Here is a 20,795-nt window from a genome sequence, read left to right on the forward strand (position 1 = left end):
CCTCCAGGAAGGAGCGGAGCCAGGCAAGTGCCAGGCCACTGACTCCCAACTCAGAGATGCTCCCCAGGATGATACCGTGGTCAACGGTATCAAAGGCAGCTGAGATGTCGAGGAGGACCAACAAGGACATGTTGCCCCCATCGGCCTCCCTCAACAGGTCATCCAACAATGCAACCAGTGCCATCTCTGTACCATAGCGCGGCCTGAAGCCCGAAGCTTTCTTGCACTTTTTTCTTAGGGATGGTTTTTGTTGCTGCCTTCTGCACAATGTTATGAGCCTCCATCCATAGTTCTTCCGGCACTCTGTCCACCAAATCCAGTTCCTTAAATCTGTTCTTCACTTCCACTGGGTATTCATAAGGGATTTGGTTTAGATTATACCTGACTAGCCCAGTGGTTTTTCCTACTTTCTTCAGTTTACTCTTGAGTTTTGCTATAAGAAGCTGATGATCAGAACCACAATCAGCTCCAGGTCTTGTTTTTGCTGACTGTATAGAGCTTCTCCATTTTTGGCTGCAGAGAATATAACCAATCTGATTTTGGTATTGCCCACCTGGTGATGTCCATGTTTAGAGTCACCTCTTGTGTTGTTGGAAAAGAGTGTTTGTGGTGACCAGCTTGTTCTCTTGACAAAATTCTATTAGCCTTTACCCTGCTTCGTTTTGAACTCCAAGGCCAAACTTACCTGTTGTTCCTTTTATGTCTTGACTCCCTACTTTAGCATTCCAGTCCCCTATAATGAGAAGAACATCTTTCTTTGGTGTCAATTCTACAAGGTATTGTAAGTCTTCATAGAATTGGTCAATTTCAGCCTCTTCAGCATCAGGATGGTGACATTGGAAACATTAAGTGGCTGCCATTAAAAAGAACATTTTCCCCTTTAATTTCATAATATTTCCATTGCTCTTTCCAATATATGTGACATATTACGTACATCCTAAAAAGTGCAAAGTAGTTCAAGTATGTTTACACTATTTTGTCCACATTATAATCATCTACATTAAAAGTCAGTGAGAAATACAGGCTTTAGAGCTCAGCAGAGAACCCAGATTTCTTTTCAGTCCAAGCATAGCAATGTACAAAACATGTTCACAATCTATATCAGGAGGCTCATTCAAATGTTTTGAAGATACTGTGATAAAAGGTGAGACAGAAATGTTACAATTTCTTTCTCAGTGCAGTGGCTTTTCATTTGTTGGGAAAGATCCTACTAACACATAGCAGGATCTTTCCCAACAAATTTCTACCAATATATGCTTTAGCCATAATAAAATATACCAACTTTCAATATCCAAAGTATAGTGAAAAGAATAAACCACATGTACACATGCCAGCACAATTTCTGTTCTTGTTTCCTCAGAACATTAAAGTGTGCAGTATCATGTGTTATATATGATTGTCATTTAAAAGCTCATTTCAAAACAGTGTATTTGTGGGACTAGGCTGGTAGCTTCAGGACTGTACAGTTTCCCATCAATTTGAGAGAAAAGAACAGGCTTTGAGTTCAGTTGATCCCAAATCTTCTGGACTTTCACCTTTTCAGTCCCTATTAACTGAACAGCAACAATGGTGGAGCAATGAGGAGAACTTCTTCCAGCTGAAAAGGTCTTTCGCTTCAGCAGCTTCTCCCCTCGAGCTGAAAAAAGAGAAGGAAGTCCATAAAATAGCCCACTGGCTATCCATGAAAGAAGGGGGGAAAGGGTTGTTCACTAAGTGTCTTTTAAAAAATAGAAAACAGTAGCAGTAATAGTTGTTCATTAATGAAAATGAGGATGAGACTCACATTTCTATAGCTTGACATCAGCACCAGGTCTTACCGTAGCAAGTGGACAACAATTTAAAATTATGAGCACTTAACTTGGAAAAAAAATGTGTCTAATACTGTCTGCTGCAAATGAAGCAAAGAAATTTACATGAATAAATTGGGAAAAAGCGGTATGGTACTATGAATAAAGCTGACTAATTATGTTTAAATTCCAATAATCTGTTCAAGGGTCAACCCCCAAATTAGTAGAGTTTTCTATATTGCTATTATAAAGCACAGAGACAGTGCCTCAACTAAATTAAATTTTTAAGCTGCCTCAAGAAAGAAGCAAAAAGACTTAAATTGTTGCTGCAGGGAAATTTAAACTTGATGCATGAAATGGAAATGTGATAATAAACAGTCGGAGATACAGAAGTTCTGGTTCTATTTTCAGTTTTTCTGCCCCTTCCTCCCAGCACTATTTTCTTGACGCTTTGTTTTAAAATAAGTATTCATGAGAACAACAATTATACTTCCCACAACCACGTTTAATGTAAACATGTTGGTACAGTATTTCATATCACTGAGAAAATTCTAGCACATAGTTCATCTGTATAAATTGAGGATGCCATTTATTTCAATATCTTTGAATACTGAAATATTGAAATACCAAAATTGTTCATTGGCTGACTTGAAAAAATAAAACAGAAAACAAAGTAAGTCTAGAACCTACCAATTTTTCACATAATCAAAACTGTGATGTCAGCTGAAATCCTCTTGCATTGTTACGCATGCATAAAGCAAATGGTGTATCATTCAGTTGCTTCTAGCTGTCAATTAACAAGTCACCATTGAGATTCTTGGAGGTGCACACAGCTACTGGCTTGGCACATGCTCTAGAATCCCATCAGGGGGTCAATTACTAGCAGGAAGGCACTGAAAGTTGTGCTATTTGCTTTCTACATGCATAGCAAAGCAACAGGATTTCAGCTGCCATAGCTTCATGTGTCCCTCTATCAATACACAGATTCTGGGAAACAAGCAAAGTGAGACTGAAGTCTTGATACAGGAAGGCAAATATGATACATGGAGCACTGGGAAATGGGACGTGTGATGAAAACGTAGTGACTGAAGGATTTAACTTATTCAAAAAAAGAGAAACTGAACAAGAAATGAAAATGGCAACATTGCCTGTGAGCAGGGAACACTGATGCAGAACGTTTGTGTAAAAATCAGAGGAGAGAGAAAGCGCAAGGAAGCGGTTGGTCCACTGCATGAAGACAAGGGAGAAATGCTAAGGAGTGTCAGAGAGAAGGCAGAACTGCTTAACAGTAACTTTGCCTCTGCTCTTTCCTGAGTGGAAGATCATGATCAACCTATTGCAATTAGAATAAAAGAGGCAGTGGGGGAGCTGCTTCCCAAAATAAATAGAGTGATGGTGCCGGAACACTTAACTAATTTAAATGAATTCAGGTCTGCAGGGCCAAATCATCTGCACCCAAGGGTGCAAAAAGAACCTGCAAATAGTTTCAGTGCCTATAACCTTTGAGAATACTTGGAGAGCAGGTAAAGTTCCTGAAGACTGAAAGTGGGCAAATGTTATTATCGCCATCTTCAAAAAGAACAAAAGGGGGGGGGGCTGTATAATGTCTGTCTGTCTGTCTGTCTGGTCTGCTTTGATTTGAATTCTACATTGAGCAGAAGGTTGGCCTCAATGGCCTTATAGGCCCCTTCCAACTCAACTATTCTATGACTCTATGGTCAGCTTGAAATGGATAACAGGAAAAGTTCTAGATCAGATTATTAGAGAGTTAGTCATAGAGGTATTCGCGAAACTCACAACAACCATGTCATAGAGGATTTCTTAAAAGCAATTTATACCAAACTAGTATCTTTTTTCCCCCTGATAGAATCATCAGTAGATTATGAGAATACTGAGAGTATATAGTGTATCGTCTGATTCAACCATCATCTATCTACAATTTTGGCTTGCTGGTCAGTGATTCATAAGCCTACAGAAAATTACCTTTATTTTTCCAATCAATATTGATTTTTCCGAAGCTGAAAACTAAGGCTCCATCCAGTGTTGAGATGAAAATATATAAAGTGTTGTGGTTAAAGATAAGCATTTTGTCTCTGGGACAAAAGCATTTTGTCTCTGCCCCAGAAGTGAGGGCATCATGTGGCTTTTCACAAATGTTACTTCCCATCACAAATTGTGCTGAAATTCTATTCCTAATTTGGAGTGCAGGGCTGAGGTGGAGCCCAGCAGGGTTTTAAAATTACAGGTTTTGGCATCACTCTTAGTATCTGAGGAAGTGGACTCATCCATGAAAGCTCACATTAAAATACAGCAGCTAGTCTTTAAGGTGCCACAACATTTTTGTCACTATTATCATTCATTTTTATTTTGTTTTATCTGGCACAGATATATGCTGGCACAGACTAACATGGCTACTGCTTCTAAAACTCTTCGTGCTGATTTTGACAACCAGCAAGGCACAGTTACTTAGTTGAGCAAATACAGGAACAGCACTGAACACAAAAACACCCCTTTCTTTGCAGGAAGAAGAACCACACTAGGTTTTGAGACTGTCTGTGTCATTTTCCCGTAACCTTCAAAAGCATGAACAACAGTGTCTACAGGTTTACATCAAAGCCATGTTCTTTTACCTTTTCTGCTACTTCATGTTTAAAGCAAAGCAAAGCGAGGAAAACTGTCCATCCTTTTTTCTTTGCAGATATTACTTCCTCCTTAAGCTTCTGTCTACCCATAAGCTTCAGGTGTATAAAGCCACTCCTAAGAAGAGGATATATTTTCCACCCAAAGAGAGAACTAAAGCCCTCATGCAAGGAAAAACAAATACACAGGAACAAATTATGTATAATCATTGCTGTTGGTAGCATTCCATGCTTACTAATATTGCCATTATATCATTAATATAAACTTATTTAAATATAAATTTAAACCTGTACTCCTGCATTTCACTCATATAGTTTTTACAAATATATAAAAAAGTCATGAATTGGATTACTTTGTAGGATCACTTACTGTTTCAGGGTGCAGCATCCCATCAACATCATTAAGATAGGTTGCACAGCAGTTACGAAATGATGGACCAATGTCTGTAAAGAAAAAAAAAGTGGAAAGTTTTTCTCTCTGTGCTTTGCTTTGAGAATGAAGTAGAAGGAAAGATAAAAGAACAGGGTTTTGATATAAAGCCAGAGACACTGTTGTTGGTTCTTTTGAAGGTTACAGAAAAATGACAAGGACAGTCACAAAATGATTTCCTATTGTTTATTCTTCCCTACAATTCTCGGTGCTTTATCACTTCACAATTTCTTTTAAAAGACATGTTAGAATCAGCAATCATAATGTGTGCAAAGTCACCCACTAAACACAGTGGATTTGCATTTACTGTGTGTTTACCTTCTTTCGATGCACATCATTTTGCAGTCCTTTGCATTTTATGCTTATTTAACTGTGGTATGTATCATTTGCCTTGGCTGAGAGGTGGAGAAAGAAGATATCAAACAGAAGAAGATTATATATGAGGTAACAGCTATGATTTGCTGCACCCAGCATTGTATCTTAATTACCTAAATATTGGCACACCCAAGGAAAATACTATGTCCTGTCAGTACCTTGGTGTGTGCTACATGGGAATGTGGCAGAACAAGGAACAGCTTGCATTCCTACCTTACAGCTGAAATCCAGTTGGCACAACTTAGTGCATGTACATGGTGAATAACATAATAAGCCTCCAATGCTATTCTTTAATGTAATTTAAATCTTCTACTTCTCCAGGTTCTGAGGATCCTTAGAGATCCCTTTAGACCTGAGCACAACTTTAGGAGCCTCAAGGTAAGAGAGGAGGCCTTTAATCTTGGAAAATCACTGCCAACAGTCCTGATCCTGGCAGTGGTGATCTGGCTCTGATTTTCTAATATTGGAGCTCCCAAACCCTGCAACGTCCTGAGGCTTCCGCAGGTCAAAAGAGATCCCTAGGAAGCTTCAGAACCTGGGGTGGGGGAGATCAGAATATTTTTAATTCAGCTCAATTAAACAGTGAGTTCGTAGACTGATTATATCTTCTCTGTTTATAGTTAGATACACAACAGGATTTCAGCCTATGAGTAAAACCCAGCTATCTTAGTAATTTGAGGCATAGAAAGAGTTTGATATACACATCTTCCAGTTTATTAGCAACTGTTTATAGTGATCAACAGTGCATATCTATTCAGAAGTAAGACCCACTGAGTCCAGATGAAATTACTTTGAATCCTAGGTAATTGTATATGCCACTGATGCCAAAATCTTCTGGCAATACAGTTTTTGTCTTTCTGTTCTTGGAATTAGCATTTCTTTTTATCACAATATATGGGCATGAAGGAAAACTATGCTGCATATACTGAAAAGTCTTGTGGTGAACTTTCATCACTTGGAAATAAACTTAGATCTCTGATTCTAAACTTTATATTCTACAAGAGCAGAAACCCTAGAAACAAATCTATGTCCAATTCAGGAACTTAACAGCCTTGGCCAAATCACTGTCTCTCAATCTAGCCTTTCTTCTAGAATTGCTAGGATGCTAAAATGCTATTTTCAGCTTCTTGAAGAAATCTGGGACAAAATGCAACAAATCCATAAGCACTCAAACTCTTTAACAGAGTCACAAATATGTAAGTGTGTACTAAGTTCTCTGCTAAAATCAATGGGACTGCCTATTTCCCAATATCCAAGACCACTTACACCGTTGAGAAACACGGTAGCATCCTACAGTTTGTGCTACTTACTGTTGACATGCAACTAGATAGTACTATGATGGACTCTTGGATTATTGGGCCAGAACAGGAAAGTGAGACAAATCAAAAACAAAAACCAACAATCAAAAGTATACTTGGCTGTATCTCAGTAATGGGTGTGTGTGCATTTGTGATAGTAGTACTGAGCAGTTCTGAGCAGTTCTTCATAAGCAATGTACAGTAGTTACTAAAAAGACTACAGATTTTTCTAAGTAAATTTCAGTAACTGTACAATTTAGAAGAAATTTCAGTCCCTTTTGGCATCTGGAAAAAAACCCATCAGGTACTCTGAATGCTAGGGTCTGTATTACCCTTAGGCTTTCTGAGGCAATTGCTTCAGGCATCAATTGTGGGATGGTGTGAGGTGGTAGTGCTTGGAGCTCCTGCTCCTTGCCTCTCTGCCAGCAGACAGAGCTGGGTTTTCCAGGTATCCAGCCTGTAACACCTAAGCTAGCGTCATTGCCTTTAAATGTGTTGGAGGATGTTCCCATAAGCAGTGCTGACATGAAATTCAAGTGGAATTGCAAGGACTTCTTGTCTTTTTCCTCAGACAGCAAGAAGTCTTTGGCCAGCCTGGATGACTAGCATCATTAGATTCTACATTTTAGAAGACTATCTTATAAATTAATCAAACATGCATATTCCTAGATTGCTTTCTTTCATGAATGCATTTTATTTCCCATGAAAATGAACAAACCATAGAAAACAAAAATTAAGAACATTATTCAACTATGCAAATGTCACACACAACCTTGGCATGAGGTGGGACAGGATGAAATGTATAAGTAACATAGCACATTGTAAGTGCCACAACAATACAAACAAGATCACATGGATTTGATTGACACTAGTATTAATGTACAGAAATAGACTATATTTATGTATTCCAACTGTATGTATCTTTACTTAGAAGTAAGTCCACTGGGTTCACACAAGAAAAGTGTGTCTAGGACTACAGTCAGAACACTGCACACAGCTGCACTTACTAAATTATTTGTGGCAAAAGTTAGCCATTGCAAATAACCTCAATCAAATACATTCAGAACTAGGTGCATTTAAATCCTGTTGATATCCTGAATCCATTGGTCACAATTCTGTTGCACAACTCTGCATGCACAACAGTAAAGACATGAGCTCTTCTCATGTGAAAGGATAATTTTTTAAAAAAAGCCTTTTTAAAATATATTAGCAGTAACATTTTTGTGACTTTGTAAAACATTGCTGTTATTTAGTACTAACTCTGTCTCTTCAATACTGTTTGCAAGAATTACAGTCCAGCCGAGTCACTGAATTAATTTAGAGCTGACATGTTTCACCTGAGGGTGAAGAGAGCTCTAGGTAATAGCCAGGTTTTATCTTTGTAAAGATCAACCAGTGTTTGTTTCTTTATCCCAGCAGTTTGAACAGCAACCAGAAACCACATTTCAAACAGTCTGTTTTGAATACTTGCTGCTTTCTGCAATATTCCATCTTCCACCTGTGCCTAATTGTGAATGCCATCCTTCATGGTCTAGAGGGGTGCGGTAAAAATCCAGTAAATAAATAAAAGTAAATAAATCTTCAACAACAGACCGTATTTTTCCTGCTCATCCCATGGTTTTGTTTCCCTTCTAACCCAAAGGAAGAGTTCTATAAAAGTATGCACACTATTTTATGACATTTCAGTTGGGCTCATAAAAGTATTGCTCTGATACAGAGCTCAGCTTTTTTTTTCTGGAAACAAGTAGTTTGAAAAAGTTTTCCCAAACTACATTAGCCAGTTTGAAAGAGTAACATATTTTTGCTGCAATCTCATTGTTTGAGAATAACTGATGGCTTTAATATTACGGTTCAATATCTATGAGGACGTTCTAGCCACTTCAGAATGCATAAAGAACAAGCATCGTTCAAAATGGTTTTGATTTATGTCTAAACTCGCTATTCTGATCTAATCCATGTTGTCACTCACGTAACAGAATGGGAGTACCCACATTTCATTTTTCATTGGTAACAAAACTCTTAAAAAATTCAAACAAAGTTAGTTCCATACTTCACAGGAAAATTTCATTTGCATCTCTTTCATCTAAAGGCCACCAATGAAATATTAATATCTGAAACCATTAAAATGGATGTTCATATGTTCAATATAATTACATTTTTTGAAAAAAATAAAATTTCAGTTCATTACCTGGAATCATTTATTATAAAATGGTATTTTGGCAACACATAGGAACATCGACTGTAGGTTTAAATGTGGCTCTCAATTTTCTTTGCTGCCTGGCATTCTGTGTACTTGTGCATCCAGAAAAATGAAGAGAAGGATGAGAAAACATTTCACGGCTGCTTTCCACAGTTTTTGATCTAACATGGGTAGCTAAAGCTCCGTTTGGCTCAGCTTCCTAGGTTGGGTATCAAGGAAATAATAATAATAAAAATAAAAATAAAAATAATAATAATAATAATAATAATAATAATAATAATAATAATAATAATAATAATAATAATAATAATAATAATAATAATAATAATAATAATAATAATAATAATAATAATAATAATAATAATAATAATAAAAACCTGACAGAAGTGTGAAGTCATCAAGTTATAATTTTAGTCAGGGTTTTCTTTTTAGTTTTGCAAAAGGCACATGGAGAAATCATCTTGAAATTACCTTTTTTGAATAGTAAGTAGGCAAGAAAGACAACAAGGACATTTTACATTTGCTAGGCAAAGAGAGAATGCCTGAAATAAAAGTTGCTCTATGCATAAAATGGTTCAGATCCCACAGTTCACACAGAAAGGGCTTGAAAAATTACACACACTTTGCTATGAATACACAGTATAACTCAGTTAAATTAACTGAATTATCTACACATAACGCTAGTGCATCTTATGCCAGGAGTCATCTTTCTAGCACTAAAACAATAAGTGTTCATTTCTTGCCATGACCAGTAGGCCAATTTTAATTTTAGCATTACAATAATAATATAAAAAGACAGGAGAGACAACAGACTATATTTACATATATTCTATTAATTATTTAACTTTTTACATTAGCATTATATATTTATAATGCTAATTATTCACATGAAAACATCCTCAATATTAAATAGGAAAATTATATTATTATTATTAAATATGGTATAACAGAAGTAGCATTATGCTGGTTATTTACTGTAGACCACTAGTGCCCCCTTCTGCTATGAAGTATAAACAAACACATTGAATCATTTATTGCCTTTTCCACTGCACTCCCTTTTCCAGGACTGGTCAGTTTGTGCTGCTCCTTGGTTTAAAATATCAACCTTCCTTTTAAAACAGTTGCTGAAGTAAAATCACTGCATTTGGTATCCCCTACCTTGACAACTTTTGATGTGATACAATAATATTGTACATTCCAAAATCTAGAGAGTGGATAGAAAAAGATTCCTCCATGAAATAACAGAAATAAAGATTTAAAGATTATTTTGGCCTTTCAGAAGCTGTGTACCTGGAACATTCGCACATAAAGGGTGAGGTGGAGCTTAGAATAACACTGACTAATTCAGTCATTGAATACTGTCCTTTCCTTCCAATTAACTCTGAAAGGCAAAAGGTGATATGAATTGATTCAAAATATATTGTGACACTGACACAACACACTTTATTTTCACACCATATCCATATCACGTACCAGTTCTTCCAGTTTTCCTATTTGAATGATTGCTTTCTGCTAATCATTAGCTGCCTGTTTTGGCTTCTTTTATTTATTTATTTACCACAGCATTTAAGTGGTATTTTTGTCACAGGTTCTCTTCTGATGCAAAAGGCAGTTGAAAATTTGGGGGACAATATCAGGCATGTCCAGATTTTTTTTTTCTTAATGGAGATGAGTATATATATCTTATACACTTCAAGTTAAATAGCCAGATGTTTACAATATCACTATCAATACATTGCTAGAATTAGAGAATGTGCAGTATTACTATGGGGCGACCAAATACACACCTAAAGGCTTTTAAAAAAATAAGAACACAGTACATATTTTCAGCAGCTCAAATCAATTGTTTATTGAAAACATCGTAATTAAATGAGCCTAATAAGTTTGTAAACAACACAATGCAAATTAAAGTATGAGTATTAGCTATGTTGAGCTTTAGTATTCACCCTACATAATGTTAAAAAAAGGAAACAGTTTGTTTTCTTTTTTAAAAAATCATAACGTTCTTTCTAGACACATTCTTCTTCAGCTGTACCTGTATAGAATATTTTCTTCTTATAGCAGCTGCTCAAAATGCTGACAAATGATTTAATTTTGTAGTAAAAATGAACCTAATACGTCAGACTGCACCAGCTATTGCGAACCATACAAATTATTTTTATGTAATGAATTTCTAGAAATGAAAGCAGCCACAAAAGGAACAGATTTAGCTGTGAAGAAGGAGCCATTCCACTAGGTAATATATTAAATATAGACTGTGTATGCATCCACTATCTGTTCAACCTTTAATTCCCCCCCCCCAAAAAAAGTCCTATAAGGTGAACTTTGCAAATGCTTAACTTGAGGAAATTAAAGACAGACATTACATTATCTAATCTTCTACATGAACCACAGAGAACATAATTGTGAAACTTTGTGAAGAATATCAACTCACCATGCTTTCTTTCTGTAGAAGCAAAATGTTTGTGACACCTAAGATTATCAATAGCAATTACACAACATTTGCATATTCCAGTTCACACAACCGCTTTTCAGGCAAGCAGCAGTAAAGATAGTCTCTCCACATCCTGGCTTAGAATAGTTATTCTCCATTCTGCTATAAACTATGCAAACCTATAGGCAACATTATCCACAAATCAGTTTAAGCTACTCTAGCTTCACATGTTGGAATGCCATTTACTTTACTGGAAGTTAATGGGTTTAAGTCCAAATATGGCTTGAATGCTACATGGATCATAACCAAAGCTTCCTCTAGAAATCAGGTACTACAGTGTATAATATTCTAAGGTTCAGACCATGGTTTCCATATAATATTAGTAATTTAAAAAAAACTGATTACAGCATCACAGTCTAATTTTAGATTATTTCAAAGTAACATGTTCCATATGTTGAATTCTGTAATTAAATTCAATAGCAGTTTGGATTTTCTCTCTCTCCAGGATGACTTATTATAATGAGTTCTGGTACTTTTATGCATAGCTCAGTTACTTTTTCAGCTTAGGGCTATCAGGATGGAAGGAAAGACTAAAGAAAACAATATATTAATTGCCAGCAACAGACAGCACTACTTTCAGCTGCTAGTGTTATTCTAAGCTGCCAGTGTCATTCCACAAAACGTATGGGAGGGAACTGTCCTGACAAGGAAAATAGCAGACAAGCAGAACATAATGAGAACAGAAATGTTAGAGCTTGATCTATCCAGTCAGTGATTTTTACAGCGAATATGTAAAAAAATCCACTCTGTAACCAGACGTAGAAACTACTGGATGAGACTTCCCCACCTCCTTTCCTGAACTCAAAACTTTTCTTCTGATTTTCCTCAGCTACAAGTCTTTAAAATCTCACATGTCAATTAGTGCTTGTTTCCCAATACCTGCTTATCAAACAAAGTACAACGCAGCAACATTCACAAACAATTCAAAGCAGCTTTTTTTTATTGAAAAAAAAATCTGCTTAGAAAAAAGTCAGGAGAGATTTAATTTGAGCATTCTTTTAATTGCGGGCAACTAAGTATTTCAAAAAGGTATTTTGAACAGGAAAACAAAGTTGATAAAATGTTCTTGAAAGCTCCTTCTCTTGTTGCCACAAATGTTCTTTTAGATGTTTTCAGTGAAATTTATATAAACCTGAGATGAAGCCAGACAAAAATTAAAATGTTTTAACTACAGCAATAGTTTTAAACAGACTAATGTATTGTTTTGGTGACTAAAAACACTGAAGACATGCCTTTTAAGATTAGTATGAGTCTCTCTCTCTCTCTCTCTCTCTCTCTCTCTCTCTCTCTCTCTCTCTCTCACACACACACACACACACACACACACACACACACACACACACACACACCCAATGGGACGAATCTTACTTTACATGCCAGGATGGACTAACAGGTGCCAGAACAGCCGTTCGTCTTTTCCTGAACAGGAAACGTCACCCTGTAGCCTCTCCCTCCTTCTCCCACGTGCCTGTTTGAAATGCAAAGGAGAAGCTGTTGACAGTGTCTACTTCTGCCTCGAATAGTGGGTGTACAGCTACAACTTATGCCATTCCTGGTAGAAAATGAGGAGAGTTGGAGTCCCATAATCCCAGGCACAAATTGACATTGTTAGTGCCAAGATGCACAATACTGACACATCTCATTCACTTCCCTAACAAGTGTGGGAGTTTTTCCTGTCTCAAAGGAAGCTAAGTGCATCACCAGACACACTTTCACCTGCTACACCATCTTGGATCCCATCTTAAGCTTTTCTCCTTTTCTTACTAAATGAAGTAAATTGTTCACAAATAAGCATGGGATTTTCAAAAAAAATATTGGACTACAAAGCCCATACTACCCCATTCTGGGATTGCCACCATACATACCCATACCTACAGACACCACAACATTGCTCACTTGAAGAAAAGGCCTAGCTGGAAAGGCGTCCAGGCCTAGCCTAAGCCTAGCTCTGCCCTAGTATCTTGTCCAGAAAGAAATCTCTTAGCTAGAAGTGGGGCAGCTTCCTTTCTGCACAGGAAGGTTAGGTGAAGATAGGCCTTAAACCTGAATCTGGGGAATGTCAAGTAGGCCAGAATCTGCAAAAATAAATGTTCCTGCTCCTGTGCATGGGAGTGACCATTTCATTTTGGATTATTCTTGCAAAAAATCTATCAGAATTAGCAAATTTCTTCATTTTTTGCAATGGGAAAACTTGATTGTTTTTTATTTTAATGAACATGGGAGAAACTGAAATGGCAGTTTTGCCCATCAAGGGAATGGGATGCACATGTTTTTAACTCTTTAAAAACTGGGTTTGAATCATTTTGTATTGAATTATGTTCGTGGTGATGTATTAAGACTGCTCCATATCTATAACAGCTACATGGCAAGCAGGTAGAGAATCATCCTCTTTCTCCTGGGAATAGCTGTACATACTGAATTTGGCAGGGGCAGATGACAAAGATATTGCTTCCGTATTCTTCTGAATAATTGATCCTTTTTTGCAAACTTCATATTCAGGATTGAAAGAAGCTGGATGAAAACTGGATAGTGTAGAAGAGAACACTGATACATTTTCCCGTGCCAAATATGCATATCATCCTTATATGAGCCATTAAAGTTAAATGCAATGCAAATTATTTTCTCAACAAATAAATGGGCTTGGGAAATTACTGAGGTCATCTGAGCTGTGGGCTAGAGGAACATAATGGATACCAGACTAAGCAACGAACCAGAAAGTTCATTGTTCAAATATTGCCTGTAACAAGAACTTGTGGAGTGTCTTTGGCAAGGCACCCCCTTCCAGTCTCACTTTCACTTCAATATATCTTCAATAATATCATGGGCTTTTGTGATTTTTCTCCTTTCCATACCATAAATTAAAAGACAATTGAACCTCACTAATTTTTTTTCATTTAGAACAAAAACTAATAGTGAGTCTTGTGGTGCAGTGGTTAAAGTAAAGTACTGCAGTGTGAACTCTGCTCACAACCCAAGTTCAATCCCAAGTAGCTAGCTTGAGGTTCATTCAGCCTTCCAACTGTCTCAGGCTGGTAAATTGAGGATTGTGATGGGGAGCAATGTGTAGCGTACATAATTAAATTGTAAATCAACCAGAGTGTGTTTTAAGTGCACTTAAAGGGCGCTGCAGGGCAGTATATAAAGCAGCATGCATTGCTTTTTGCCTATAGTGATGTATGATTTTTTCCCTTCAAAATCAGAGCATGCACCTCTCTTCATCAAACCTCTAAGCAGAGATCTTATTTTATTTGAAATAGTTTGTCACTCTTCTGAGGTTTGTTTTCTGAAAATGGCATTTCTTTTCCTTGGTCATCATTAATTTGGAATCTCCTATGATTTTGCTTTTATAAAACCTGGGCAGATGTCTAGTGATAGATAAATCTGTCAGTTTCACTTTTGCCTGCTTTCAGATTTTTTTTAAAACCTCAGGTTCATTCAGTCCTGAATCCATGGTTAAAGAATTTTAGCAAACTCTTTTAAAAATTCGCCCATCTGCACTGGGTGCAGGTACAGTTGTTCAACAGGTACAGCTATTCCCAGCATGGAAAGGACCATGACACACCTTCCACCCATATATATATGTTGAAGAAGAGGAGCTTCAGCCCTATTATGGAACCAACATAGTTGAACATTCTAAATATGAGGCAACCTGTGACTTTTGCAAAATTCTCATTTAAAGAACTGAAACAAAAAATTGTCCCCATCCCTATTAAAACCTAATATCTTAGCTTGAATGTCTCCAAGTCAGGTTTAAAAACAAAAAACAGACATGTAGATTTAAATGCAACTTACAGCCTACTTTGTGTCATAGCTGCAGGAAAGGATCAAAATCTAATTTATCCAGTAAAAAACAGTCATAATCCTCTTTGATTCTTCTTTATTCCTTTGGATATCATTGCTAGAAAGCACTATAAAACAACACATGCTAAGGAAAAGAGTAGCAAGCACATAAAGCACCACCATGAGGTTTAAAGAAATAAAATAGGCACAATGCTTAATTGTTGCATATCCCATCAGCAACTAATATTGCAAAAAGGGTAGCAAAAAACAACAATACACATTTACCGATCAGCAAGTTAGCTTTCCATTTTCTGCCTTGACAGGGTGCCAGGAAATATCAAAACCATTACAGTTATTAATGACAGGAGAAGCAGCAAAACACACACACATGCGCGCACGCGCGTGCACACATACAAGCCCAGTGTTTGTCAGTTCAGTTCATCTAAAAATTAATTATGGCCATCCTAAGAAGAATTTTAAGTATTTTATTTCAATTGTAGTAAAGACAGCTACAAACGTAGATAACCTGCAAGGCATAAATCTGCAATAATGAAGTCATTACCAGGTTTTGAGAGTAGTTTTACCTCTTTAAAGAATAGGCTGTATCTTTACATTCTTAGCTTTTTTTCACTTTGCTACTGAATTTTTGCATTAATCTTACTCTGGGAAGAAGAGAATGAGGAAGACAGTGAAGTTTGTAATAATGGAAAGAGGTCTTAAATGCTCCTTTTAATAATAACAATACAGTAAGTCCCTCGGTATAAAGTCTTAACAGTAGTAAATTGCATAATGCAACTTTGGTGAATAAAAAAATTGAATACAGAAAAATTTAAGAATAACATAATCCTATGCCTTCTAGAATTCCTTTCTTTTTTTTCCTCATTTGTTGACTAGGTTGAGGATTGTATGATACAACTTTTCTAGCAAACAAAACATGACAGTAGATTCTTCATTATTGCTTTCAGGTGTAGGTTGATAGCCTGCCTTGCATCTTACCAAACAGAACCATATGTGACTCTGAATACTAAACCAAATAGTCTGCCTTTAACATTGTTGCTGATGAAGTCTTGGTATTGTGTCTACAGAACGTAGCAGTCAAATGCATGCCTGTCGTTTCATACCAAAGAGAGCTCAAAGGGCAATACATTTCCCACAGATTTGCATTGCTTTCAGTTCTAGTTCTTCTAATGGGTGATATTGCTTAAGTAAATTTATGCAGAAATAGGAGGCAAACTGAAGCATCATTATTCTGTGGCCATATAACCATGTCTCCTTATCATCCCATACTCATATTTGTTCATTTGGCCAGTGTAAAGCTGAGGCCAAAGATGTAATGAGGGTCAGCAGATATCCACATGACTTCTTTTCTCTCAGATGTAGGCATGCTGGACACAAGCCATTTTCTCACAACTACAAAGCTATGCTATTCTAGTGAATACCCAGGGAGCATATGGCAATAGAGCAATAAAAAACTAAGCAGATGTGAAGATTATGCCAGGCTGTATGGAAGACTACTGACAGACCTATGACAGCCACTACAGTGCTCTCACATAAGAACGGGGTGAACAAAGAACCTTAAATGTGGTAACTACTAAAAGGGACTTTGTGAAGGAACAGACCTGATGAGTCTTCGGTTCATTCCTCTGTTCATCCAACTGATGTACTGATACAATCACATTCTAATTCTAATATTTATAGCATGAAAAACATCTTTCTCTCTCTCTCTACTGCCAACAGAGAGAGTTCTCATAGCAATATGGTCAGCTCATCAAGTTCTGGCGGTAAAGGTCTGTGGTAACCATTATAAAACTGAACGGCTACATTTTTGCAGACATAAGGGAAGACATGCAGCTGTACTGCTGCACTTGAAAGAGTCTGCTCAATGATATTTGTTTCCCACTCATTGATCAAACCTTATTTTATTTTTACTGGCTGAAACCCAATAGTGAATTACAAATAGAGTAGGCTCATTAAACCAATGCAACTTCTATAGGTGTTGACTCACCAAATCCTCACTGATCCAATGGCCTATTCTAGTTGTGACTTATTACTAGATTTCAGCTCACACATCACTTCCCTGAAGTCTGAAAGAAATTATACCAAGAAACCATAAGGATTCTATCTAAAGTAAAGGTTTTCAAGTAGCCATCTAAATTTGATAATTATTATGATCTGGATTTATTTTTATGCAATACTTTTGTCCAGTGTACTTCTCTTACGCAAACTAAGATGAAGATTTTTCTCATCCAACAAAGGTTTTAAAAAAATCATCTTTGGATCAGCCTATCACTTTAGGTCTGAGGTGTCCATGAATTTAGTACAATTTAGCATTAACATCCCTTCATTATCTCATAAGTCACACTTGAAGCCTGGGAAAATTTGAAAGCAGCTTCTATTATAGCACAAGGAGCTATGGTCCAGAAAAGGCAGGAAACCTACCCTGTTATCCACCATCTCCAACAAAATTATATATTTTCTGTGGTGACCATATAAAGGAAAGGTATATAGCATTGTGCTCAAACACAACATACCAATTGTAAGCTGCCTAGAGTGGTCATATTGACCAGATAGGTGGGATATAAATAGAATAAATAAATAAATAAATCCTGTATTTCTAAGAAGTAGTGCTGTTTTGAGAAAAGCTAATGAAAGTGCACCTGCTACTGTTCTGGATATCTTGATTCCTTAAAATAGTATATCCAATAATAATAATAATAATAATAATAATAATAATAATAATAATAATAATAATAATAATAATAATAATAATAATAATAATAATAATAATAATAATAATAATAATAATAATAATAAAAGTAGGAGGGAGAAATCATGTTTCAGTTAACCTATGTTAAAGGCACTTTGTTTTCACAATTTTACATCCCCATTTCTAGATTTTCCAGGAAGAAATTAAGTAATGTCATATTCCATCTTATTTTTAAATGTACAGAAATCTCCCGTTCAAGTTTAACAGTCTCAGCTCTGTTGATCTTTTGCGGATGGTTAAAGAGTAACTTTTTTTAACCAAAATCAGTAGAACTGAGTTTAGAAAAATGTTTTATTGAAATCACAGGCTGTCAGACGTTTTGGAGAACTGGACAAAAAACTGACCTACATTTTCTAAACTTTAGTTTTAAAAGGAGCTCAATGCTTTCAAAGAGTCATTTTTGTTTTCTATGAGACAAAGCTAATCCATCAAATCTGTTTTCCTTTAAATATCGAAAGAATTTGACCAGTAGATAATTTGATGACATTAAAAGAGTTTCAAAATAGTTTCCAAATAACTGGCCCAAAGGCCGAATCCAGTTTCTACAGCTGATGCCTTAATGCAGGAATTATGAACTAGATAGGAACATCACTTTTCTATTCCCTGAAAAAAGGAATGCTGTTCAATTTGAAGCAGAATATTTCAATTATAGCATTTATGTCTTGCAACTAAGGAGCATTAAGTGAAACAGAAAGGTCACCTGGTTAAATCATAGAAATTCCTGGTTTGCATGATTTTCCCCTCTCAGTGAAATCTTAATTACTGAAAAACCACCTCTTTGCAATTACAATAGGCTATTTGGATAGAAAATAATTTTATAATTGTATTATTGTGAAGATAATGATTTTTAGCATTACTATAATGTTTCTTGGTTTTGAAATGTGACATATTATTCAACCAGGGTCCTTTGATGTGTGTTTTTTCCCCTCAGTCTATGCTCCAACAATTCTGTCATACAGAGAACTGAAAATTAAGTTATTCTCACCAGCAATACTCCTTCACAAAGCATCTATCAAACCACAGATATAAACCTCAGAACAATTCTTGCCAGGTTTCTCATGCAAATGCTGCAGAAAAACTTACAAGAGCACTTTAAGATATTGAGAATCCTTCAATACAGCGGAGTATAATAACTTTTACTTGCTAATTTCTATGGGTCAGTTGCAAAGGAATAGACCTGTCAATCTTTCTCAGATGTAGCAGAATTTGTCTGTCTACAAACAGGGATACTTTGTTGTTGCCATAGAGACTAATCCTCCACTTTCCTTCTGTTGACACAGCTAGTCACTGTCTAAACTACCTGATCACACTTTTAATAGGCAGCTGACTGGAGTACCATAAAACGCGCAAATCAAGTTTGGAACACTTGACACATCTACTGTTGCTTTTAAAAATGTGGAAAGAATTCTATCTTATTTGTTCTTTTACTGAAGCATAGAAGGCATAAACATAACTTCAGCTACAATTAATTTTTCCAAGTCCTGAATGAATTACACTGTACAGACTGGTCAAATTGTTATTTATTATTTCAAACATCTTTTTGTAACGGATGTGAGTATCCTGACAATAATTGATCACAGACATGCAAATTATTAACAATATCTGAAACCTCTCTCTTTGCCTCTTTTCATTCTGCAAAGGAATATGAAATTGTCATTTTTCTAATGCTCAAGTTTTTCAAAAGCTACTGAAAAAGTGAGTATATAAGCAAGGCAGTCTTTGCAACACACTGATGGCCTGTAGCTGTCAGAACTTGAATAAATTGCCGTCTCTATTATATTTTACTGAGTTTGAATAAACACTCTGAGTTGCAGTCTGTAATCTAAAATCTATTAGGTGGACATATGATGTTTTTGGTTTCAAATGTTACATCCTAAAAAGGAGATTAGAAAAAAAAATACAATTTTTTTTCCTTTTCCTCTTACACACAAATCCCTGCTTACAATGCAATTTGGGGAAAGGCCAGCACATGACAATATTTTCACTGTAATCCTAAACACATCTGTTAAAGACACTCTATTAGCACACTCTTGTATTTATGAGTAAATGTGGTTAGGACGACACTATTTGAGCTATTCTCAGTCGTAATTCTTTCCTTCCGAATCATCCTTCTCAGCCTACCTATTATTTGTAACTTCAATTTCTTCCTTATTTCATGTGTTTCACTGACATAATTAATGATACACATCAGTTTTCTCTCAGTTGAAGGTGGCACAACAACAAGCTTCTTTTGCTGGCTACACATTAAGGGAAGACACAAAGCGCAGGACACCTATAGAAACTAAACATTTCTATAGTGTCCTGAGCTTTGATTCCTCCTTTAATGTGTAACAGGCAAAAGAAGTTTGTTGTTGTGCCTCCTTCAATTAAGAAGAAAAACTGATGTGTATCATTAATTATGTCAGTGAGAATCATAAATCATCAGTGAGTGCTGCAATTAATTATTCTTAAGTCATGTGAAGAACTATGACAGGCACATGAGAAATTCACAGACCTTTAATATCATAGTGATGAGAGAGAGAAAAATAAAGATGGAGAGAAAAATTATCATTAGATTATAGATTACATTTTTGTGCTCTGGTGTTCAAACATCTGTGATTTTACAGCAGAATTTAGATTTCATGACACACCAGAACAATATTTAATGGCCATCACACTTAAGAAATGGCAGTGTCCCATTATAAATCCAAATTTATAATATTTTCATTAACAGGCAAAAATTAGGTAGTTTCCAGACTCTTTTTTTGTTGCTTAATTATAGAAAAAAGTAGTTATATATATGTTAGAAATGAGGGAGTGAGGACAGGATTTATTGCTTCAGAAATGTCCTGCAGTTTTCCAAGAAATAATTTCACGGCAATAGTAACACAGTTATTTGAAACAGGCTAATTGGAAAGAAATGACTTTTCAGAATCAGCTTTGGTATACTTGTACTAAATATTCTAACCACCCAAATCTTAAAACATTTTAATTCATTTCTTTCCTTCCATTATTTGTTTATAATCACTAATGGTAGACTCAAAGC

General features: G+C 36.0%; 1 long non-coding RNA gene across 2 annotated transcripts; it reads right to left on the reverse strand.

Annotated features, from left to right (window-relative positions):
• Positions 1-961: 961 nt before the first annotated feature.
• LOC140704938 (uncharacterized) lies at positions 962-17,700 on the reverse strand. 2 transcript variants are annotated; one of them, XR_013542191.1, is made up of 3 exons: positions 11,164-17,700; positions 4,797-10,110; positions 962-1,636 (listed from the first exon to the last, which is right to left on the reverse strand). It is a non-coding gene; the product is annotated as an uncharacterized LOC140704938 (long non-coding RNA). The 2 variants fall into 2 exon arrangements; XR_013542190.1 differs by having other exon boundaries at positions 4,797-17,700.
• Positions 17,701-20,795: the final 3,095 nt, after the last annotated feature.

This window comes from Pogona vitticeps, chromosome 2 (assembly GCF_051106095.1).
Source record: "Pogona vitticeps strain Pit_001003342236 chromosome 2, PviZW2.1, whole genome shotgun sequence".
NCBI lineage: Eukaryota > Metazoa > Chordata > Lepidosauria > Squamata > Agamidae > Pogona > Pogona vitticeps.